The sequence below is a fragment of the Myotis myotis genome, unplaced genomic scaffold (genome assembly GCF_014108235.1).
Source record: "Myotis myotis isolate mMyoMyo1 unplaced genomic scaffold, mMyoMyo1.p scaffold_m19_p_35, whole genome shotgun sequence".
Taxonomy (NCBI): Eukaryota; Metazoa; Chordata; class Mammalia; order Chiroptera; family Vespertilionidae; genus Myotis; species Myotis myotis.
Window position 1 is genome coordinate 389,030 of NW_023416341.1, and position 7,492 is coordinate 396,521.

A 7,492-nucleotide genomic window follows, 5' to 3' on the forward strand; every position below is an offset into this window, starting at 1 on the left:
AGATGGATAGAGAGATAGAAACATCAATGAGAAAGGAACATCACTGATTGACTGCCTCCTATTGGGGATTAAGCTTGAACCCAGGCATGTGACCTGACCAGGAATCAAGCCAGTGACCTCATGATTCCTGGGTCAGTGCTCAACCACTAGCCACACTGGCTGGCCAAGCTAATTTGTACTTCTTAATCCCTTCACCTTTTTCACCCATCCCCCCAAACCACCTCCCATCTAGCAACCGTCAAAATGTTCTCTGTATCTATGAGTCTGTTTCCTTTCTGCTTGTTTATTGTTTTTTAGATTCAATTATTGATAATATGTATTTTACCACCATTTTATTGTTCATGTTCTTTCTTCTTCTTCTTCTTCTTCTCCTCCTCCTCCTCCTTGACCCTTTAACATTTCATATAATACTGGTTTGGTGGTGACTAACTCCTTTAGCTTTTTCTTGTCTGGAAAGATCTTTATATGTCCTTTTATTCTAAATGATAACTTTGCTGGGTAGAGTAATCTTGGTTGTAGGTCCTTGTTCATGACTTTGAATATTTCTTGCCAGTCCCTTCTGGCCCGCAAAGTTTCTGTTGAGAAATCAGCTGACAGTCTGATGGGAGCTGCCTTCTCTGGTAACTAACTGTTTTTCTCTTACTGCTTTTAAGATTCTCTCTTTGTCTTTAACCCTTGGCATTTTAATTATGATGTGTCTTGGTGTCAGCCTCTTCGGGTTCCTCTTGTTTGGGACTCTCTGTACTTCTTAGACTTGTACGTCTGTTCCCTTCACCAAGTTAGGAAAGTTTTCTGTTTGTTTTCTCAAGTAGGTTTTCAATTTCTTGCTCTCTCTCCTCTCCTTCTTGTACCCCATGATGTGAATGCTGGTGCACTTGAAGTTGTCCCAGAAGTTCCTTACGCTATCCTCATTTTTCGTTTATTCTTTTTCCTTTTTGTTGTTCTGATTTGGTGTTTTTTGTTCCCTTATATTCCAAATCATTAATTCTCAACTTCATCTACTCTGCTGTTGATTCCCTGTAAATTATTCTTCATTTCAGTTAGTGTATCTTTCACTTCTGACTGGTCCTTTTTTATGCTGTTGAAATTTCCACTAAGTTCATTGAGTATCCTTAAATCAGTGTTCTGAACTCTACATCTAGTAGATTGCTTGTTTCAATTTTGTTTAGTTCTTTTTCTGGAGTTCTGTCTGTCTTTCATTTGTGACATGTTTTTTGTCTCCTCATTTTGGCAGCCTCCCTGTGTTTGTTTCTATGTATTAGGTAGAGCTGCTGCGTTTCCCAGGCTTGGTGGAGTGGCCTGATGTAATAGGTGTCCTGCAGGGTCCAGTGGCACAGCCTTTCCTTTCACCCAAACTGGGTACTCCAGGTGTGCCCCCTCACCTGCCAGCCCCTGTGTGGGCTGTGTACAGCTTCCTCCTGTAGTTGAGCTTTGATTGCTGTTGGCACATCAATGGAATGAATTTACCCGCAGGCTGACCAGCTTCAAGGACTGGCTATGACCATCGATCACCAATCTCTGACCACCCTAGAGGATCAACTGTGCAGGGACCCCCCACACACACACATAGCAGGACTTACTTCAGCAGGACTCTGGTGCCCCCTTAGTCCACTCCTTAAGTATGTTGCTTGTGGAGGTGGTTGGGTGCATTGATGTGCTCTGAAGCTGTCCACTGGGTGTGCTGGCTCTGGGGCCTCCTGGGAAGTGCAGGCCAAGGTCAGCCATTGCCTATGTTCCACCCAGGGCCACTCGCCATGAGCTACAAAGCAATCTGCAGATGGCTGCTGCTTATCCTGGACCTGGAGGTACCCAGAAGAGGCCAAGCTGTGAACCAAGGCTGACTGCTGCTAGTACTGGGCCTGGGACCACATAATGAGAGGTACAGGGCACACTAAAGGCAGATGCTTCTTGTTTGAGAGATTTTAGGAAGCTTGAGCCAAGACAGGCCATTTGTATGGTAAAACCATTGGTGGGCCTGAAAGTTGGGTGGAGCGGGGTCTCAGGGAATCACCAGGGCAGAACAAACAGTGTTAGCCAGGTTGACAGAGACTCAGATATGGCACCCACCTGCTAGCTCTGTGGGGGGAGAGTTTATCAAAGGAACAATGGCCTCTGCCAGCACTTCTGTCTGGGACAGCCGTGGGCAAACTATGGCCCGCGGGCCAGATCCGGCCCGTCTGAAATGAATAAAACTATTGAAAAAAAAGACCGTACTCTTTTATGTAATGATGTTTACTTTGAATTTATATTAGTTCACACAAACACTCCATCCATGTTTTTGTTCCGGCCCTCCGGTCCAGTTTAAGAACCCATTGTGGCCCGCGAGTCAAAAAGTTTGCCCACCACTGGTCTGGGAGAAAGTTGCCCCCCCTCTGCTCTCACCTGATGCCAGATAATTCAGTTCCACCCCCCTTATGTCTCTGGTGCCTTTTGAGCTGTTGCCCCAGCACTGAAGCTCAGAGGGAGTAAGCCCAAGTAAGTCACTGAGTGGGCCCTTTAAGAGGAACTGCCTGAGTCTCCAACAGCCCTCCATCTACTTCAGCCTCAATCCCTGCTGGTTTTTGCTGCTAGAAGTTATGAGGACTTCTCTTCCTGGCACTGGAACCCTGGGCTGGGGGGCCTAGGATGGAGCTGGGACCCCTCCCTCCTCAGGGGGGGACCTCCACAGCCAAGATATCCCCACCATTTTTATCCACCATACGTTCCATGTCTCCACCCCTTCCTATGAGTCTTGATGTAGCTTCTTCAATTCCCTAGTTGTAGGACTTCCATTCAGCCAAATATTGGGTGTTTCTGAATGATGGTTGTTCTGTAGTTTAGTTATAATTTTGATGTGGTTGTGGGAGGATTTGAGTATTACATTTACCTATGCCGCCATCTTTTTTTTTTTTTAATCCTCACCTGAGGATATTTTTTCTATTGATTTTTAGCGAGAGTGGAAGGGAGGGAAGAATTGGGAGGGGGAGAAAGAGAGAGAAACATCAACGTGAAAGAGACATATCCACTGGTTGCCTCTCCCACATGCCCCAACTTGGGACAGGATTGAACCTGTAACAGAGGTACGGGCCCTTGACCAGGAATTGAACCCACGACCCTTGGGTCCGAGGGCCAACACTCTAACCCAAGCATGTCAAACTCACAGCCGGCACCGGCCGTGTTTTACATGCTGCTCTAACCACTGAGCAACCTGCCAAGGTCAGTGCCATCATCTTGACCGGAGGCAGTACTAATCAATTTTTTATATAAAACTACATTGTTAAATCCCTGAAATAACAACTTATCAAATAATGATATGCATATTTATAAATTCACATTTCTAAATTATAAATATTTATACATAAAATTGAGTTTATTAAGAATGGCATTCTGGTTTTCTTTATCTTTGCTTACTTTTCTCTGCCTGTTCTCTCAGCTTCTTAGAGGGGCGTGTTCAAATCCCCAAGGACATTCCCACTCTACCATCCATCTCGCCCTGTTCCCATGGTAACCTGCCACAGGGCGCGGAGGGGGGGGCATGCAAATGAGCTGAGCCAGCAGTCCCAGCTGTATCATCTTGTCAGATTCTTAAGACACTGCAGGCAGCACAGGTGGTGTCTCCCCTTCTAGGTTGTCACTCCGAGAAAGGCAGCAACATACTGGTAGTTTACACATACAAACTGGGCCATCTCGCCCTAGGCTTGCTTCAAAAATATTTATTCATTTCCTTATTTCTAGTGTTTTACTAATTTTTTTTTTTAATTTTCAAGGCAGTATGTGCTAGCGTGGAGAAGTTGGAAAGCCCAGGAAATGCAGAGGAATTGCATCTGAGTCTGGCACCAGAGCAACAGGTATTTCAGAGAAAGAGTGGCGGGCATTCGTTTCCGCTGGTGGGGGCCCCCACCATCTCGGGAAGACCAGCTCAGCCCTGTCCCCAGGATAAAGGAGCTCAGGAAGCAGGAACCGCGGGTTCCAGGGGGAGAGAGCTCACGGGGAGGAGGACGCACCTACACAGGTGGGGCCACTCACCTCATCTTCAAGCCAAAGTGGGCTTTTGACAGTGAGAAAAGACAGGTAAAAATAACAAAGCCCACACAGATGCAAGCCCTCCTGCGGCAGCTCCTGGTCTGGCCGCGCGGAGAGAAGGCAGTGCCCCATTCCTGGCTGTTTTCTGTGACTCAAACATCCTCTCTCCCCGGGGAAGTCGCCCCAAACCGATGTGGGAGCAGGGCTTTGCAGCAAGGACTTCGCTGGCCCCTCTCCAGAGCCGGCTCGCTGCTCATGGCAACAGGGGTGCGTGTCTGTCCTGCCGGGACACCTCCCAACCGGGAAGGTCTCCAGTGCCAGGCTGACTGCTGTGTGCGGTCACCCCTGGGAAGAGGCCGTTGATGGCTCCCTGGGGGTGCAGTCCAATGACCAATGGGGCCCCACAGGCACCCCAGGGGTGAACCCATGCTCCACGTCCGACAACCAGTCAGGGCCCCCTCGGCTCCTGCAGAGGCCTGGAGCCCGCGGCAGCAACTTTCTGGACAGAAGAAACGCCCCCCAGCCCCCACGCCCAGCTGGGCTCTGAACCCCGGCTTCTGGGCAGCCTGAGCCCATGTGGCGCCGGGAGTGGCCGGCCCCCGCCCCGCAGGCGGATCCCCTCCTGCTGACACACCCAGCTGCCCAGTGACCTCTCCACATCACATCCAAATGCCCGACACCCAGTCCCCCCGCTCTTCCCTCACCCACAACCATCTCCCTAGCTGCCACAGACTCCACCACAACGCACACCCCCGGCCTCAGCTTCCGCTGCCCCACCGGCCCCCAGGGTCTCCAGGGCCATTTAGAGAAAGACCAGCCCTGCTCGCCTGGCCCCACCCACCTCATCCTCCCACCGCCTGTGGCACCCCGAAAACACTGCCCTCGCTCCCCCTCGGCCTCTGCCCGAAGCCCCTGCTACCCTGGACCCCCTACTCACCACGTCGGCTTCTGGGGAGCCTTCCCCACACCTGTCAGCACAGAGGCCCTTGAATTCACACGGTTCACCGTTTTCCTCAGTTCAGGAGACACTGAAGCACAGTGTCCGCCGCGGGGAATAATGGCCGCCGAGGCCACAGGAGGGCCAACCAGGTCACCGCACAGGTGTTCCCTGTGTGAGCCTCTCACTCCAACACGGGGAGCTCAGCCAGAGCTGTGCCCCCCACCCGGGCAACACCGGGCACAGGCGCAGGTTGGGGGGGGGTAGGCTGAGAAAGGGGTCAGCAGGTGGGAAGTGGGTATGAGATGGGGTTCCAGAGGAGGGAGGATGAGCTCCTACTAATTGCAGCCCAGGCCCCACCCAACCGGCGGGCTGCAGCGCCCCCTGGTGCCCACCCAGCTCAGGGCCACCCCCAAGCCCTGGTCACTCCTGGTGCCCAGGAGCAGCACCAACCCCCGCTCAGAGCTGGGGGGACCCAGCTGAAGCCCCCCCTCCCCCGCCGTGTCTCCTGCCCAGCACGTCTACCCCACACACCCTGAAGCCCCATCCGCCGCACACACATGCCTGGCCACAGCCCCTGCCCCGGCCCTCCTGGCTCCGGACAAGCCTCCCCCTGTAGAAGGAAAACAGTACCCCGTGAACAAGGGCGATTTGTTCCAAGATTCCAAGGTTGCTTCGCTTTAGGAAATCCATTCATAAAATCCACCACGTGAACAGATCTAAGGAGGAAAATCATATGCTTCTCTCCATCAGTGCAGAAAAAGCCTTTGACAAAAACCCAACGTCAATTCCTGATAAGAATATAAACAGTAAGGAAAATAGGAATTGATAGATATTGTCTTGTTTTATTGATTTTTTTACAGAGAAGAAGGGAGAGGGATAGAGAGTTAGAAACATCGATGAGAGAGAAACATCGATCAGCTGCCTCCTGCACACCTCCTACTGGGGACGTGCCCACAACCAAGGTACATGCCCTTGACCGGAATCGAACCTGGGACCCTTCAGTCTGCAGGCCGACGCTCTATCCACTGAGCCAAACCGGTTAGGGCAGTGGTTCTCAACCTTGGCTGCACATTAGAATCACCTGGGAATCTTTTTAAAATCCTGATTTCTGGGCCTCATCCTCCGGAAATGCTGTTTCTTTGTTATGGGGTGGGGCCACAACATTAGTAACAAAGAAACAGAATTTCCGGAGGATGAGGCCCAGAAATCAGGATTTTAAAAAGATTCCCAGGTGATTCTAATGAGCAGCCCAGGTTGAGAACCACTGGGTAAGGGCGATAGACATTGTCTTGATGTAATAAACTGCGCATGCCTTCCCTAAGCCCACCACCTCGCTGCAGTAGGAAGTGCTGGCATCATTTCCCCTAACGTCAAGACCAGGGCAAGGCCGCCTGCATCCACGCCACGCCTCCCTGTGCCGGAGGCCTCGGCACTGGGTCCGACAGGGAACCGGTGAGGGTCACAGGCTGGGAAAGAAGCAAAACTGCCCCCGTTTGCAGAGGCCACGACGCCGTCCCCGGGGCCGTCCTGTGAGGCTTGTGATGACGGACACGTCCCAGAGCCCCCGTGTCCAGCACAGGCCCAGCCCACGTGGCCGCTGGACGTTAAGTGGGGCTCACGTGCTTTTCCGATCTCATCTGTGGGGGGATCCCGCCGAGATGCAGTTTCCTGAAACCCTTATGGGGAGACCATCGCTTTCCAGGTCAAACCCTCGGATCCGACAGCAAATGTAAAGAACAAGATCCGGGATCAGCAAGGAAGGCCTCCTGGTGACGCCGGGAAGACGGACGGACGGACTTGCCTGCCTGCAGCGTTCAGAAGGAGCCCACTTGTCACTGTGCTGAGACTTCGGGGTGCTGAGGAAGGGGGAAGTCTTACCCCACGACGCGGAGGAGAAAGGAAGGTAAGCTGGCTGCCCTGACATACTGCACGGGGGCGAGAATGGCAGAATCCGTCGCCTTCGCTGCGAGTTTGGTCTTTTTTTTCCTTGTTTGTTTTTTGAGGAGTTTGGGCTGTTGTTGTTTTTTTCATTTACTTTTGTTGATTTCAGAGAAAGGAAGGGAAAGGGAGAAAGAGAAACATCAATGATGAGACTCATCCACCAGCTGCCTCCTACACGCCCCCCATGGGGGATGGAGCCCGCAGCTGGGCCATGTGCCCTGACGAGGACTCGAACCGTGACCTCCTGGTTCATCGTGGGTCATGCTCGAGCCCTGAGCCACAGGGCCCGGGCCGCCGGGAGTTTCCATGGCCAGCCACTGTGGCAGGTGGTTTTGTGGCAAATGCTGTCTGACCTATTGCTTCAACAAGCCAGAAGACAAGTAATTGTATGTGGGTTAATTAAATGCATCAACTAACAAAATAAATAATTGTTAAAGGGGCTCATGTGACTGTGGAGCGGAGCGTTTGGATCCATTTCCTTCTGTTTTATGTGCATAAACGGGGCAGCCGCGTTAGACAGCAAGCCCAGCCCTCGAGGCTCAATGAGGGGAACGGGAACTCAAACAACAAATGAAAAAGTACGAAATTCACACACAAAAGCCAGGAGCC

The 7,492-nt window shown here is 51.8% G+C and overlaps 1 long non-coding RNA gene across 1 annotated transcript; it reads left to right on the top strand.

The window, feature by feature from the left end:
• The first annotated feature begins 496 nt into the window (after positions 1-496).
• Positions 497-6,996, top strand: LOC118652916. Its single transcript, XR_004966723.1, has 3 exons — positions 497-1,879; positions 3,747-3,827; positions 6,645-6,996. It is a non-coding gene; the product is annotated as an uncharacterized LOC118652916 (long non-coding RNA).
• The last annotated feature ends 496 nt before the right edge of the window (positions 6,997-7,492 follow it).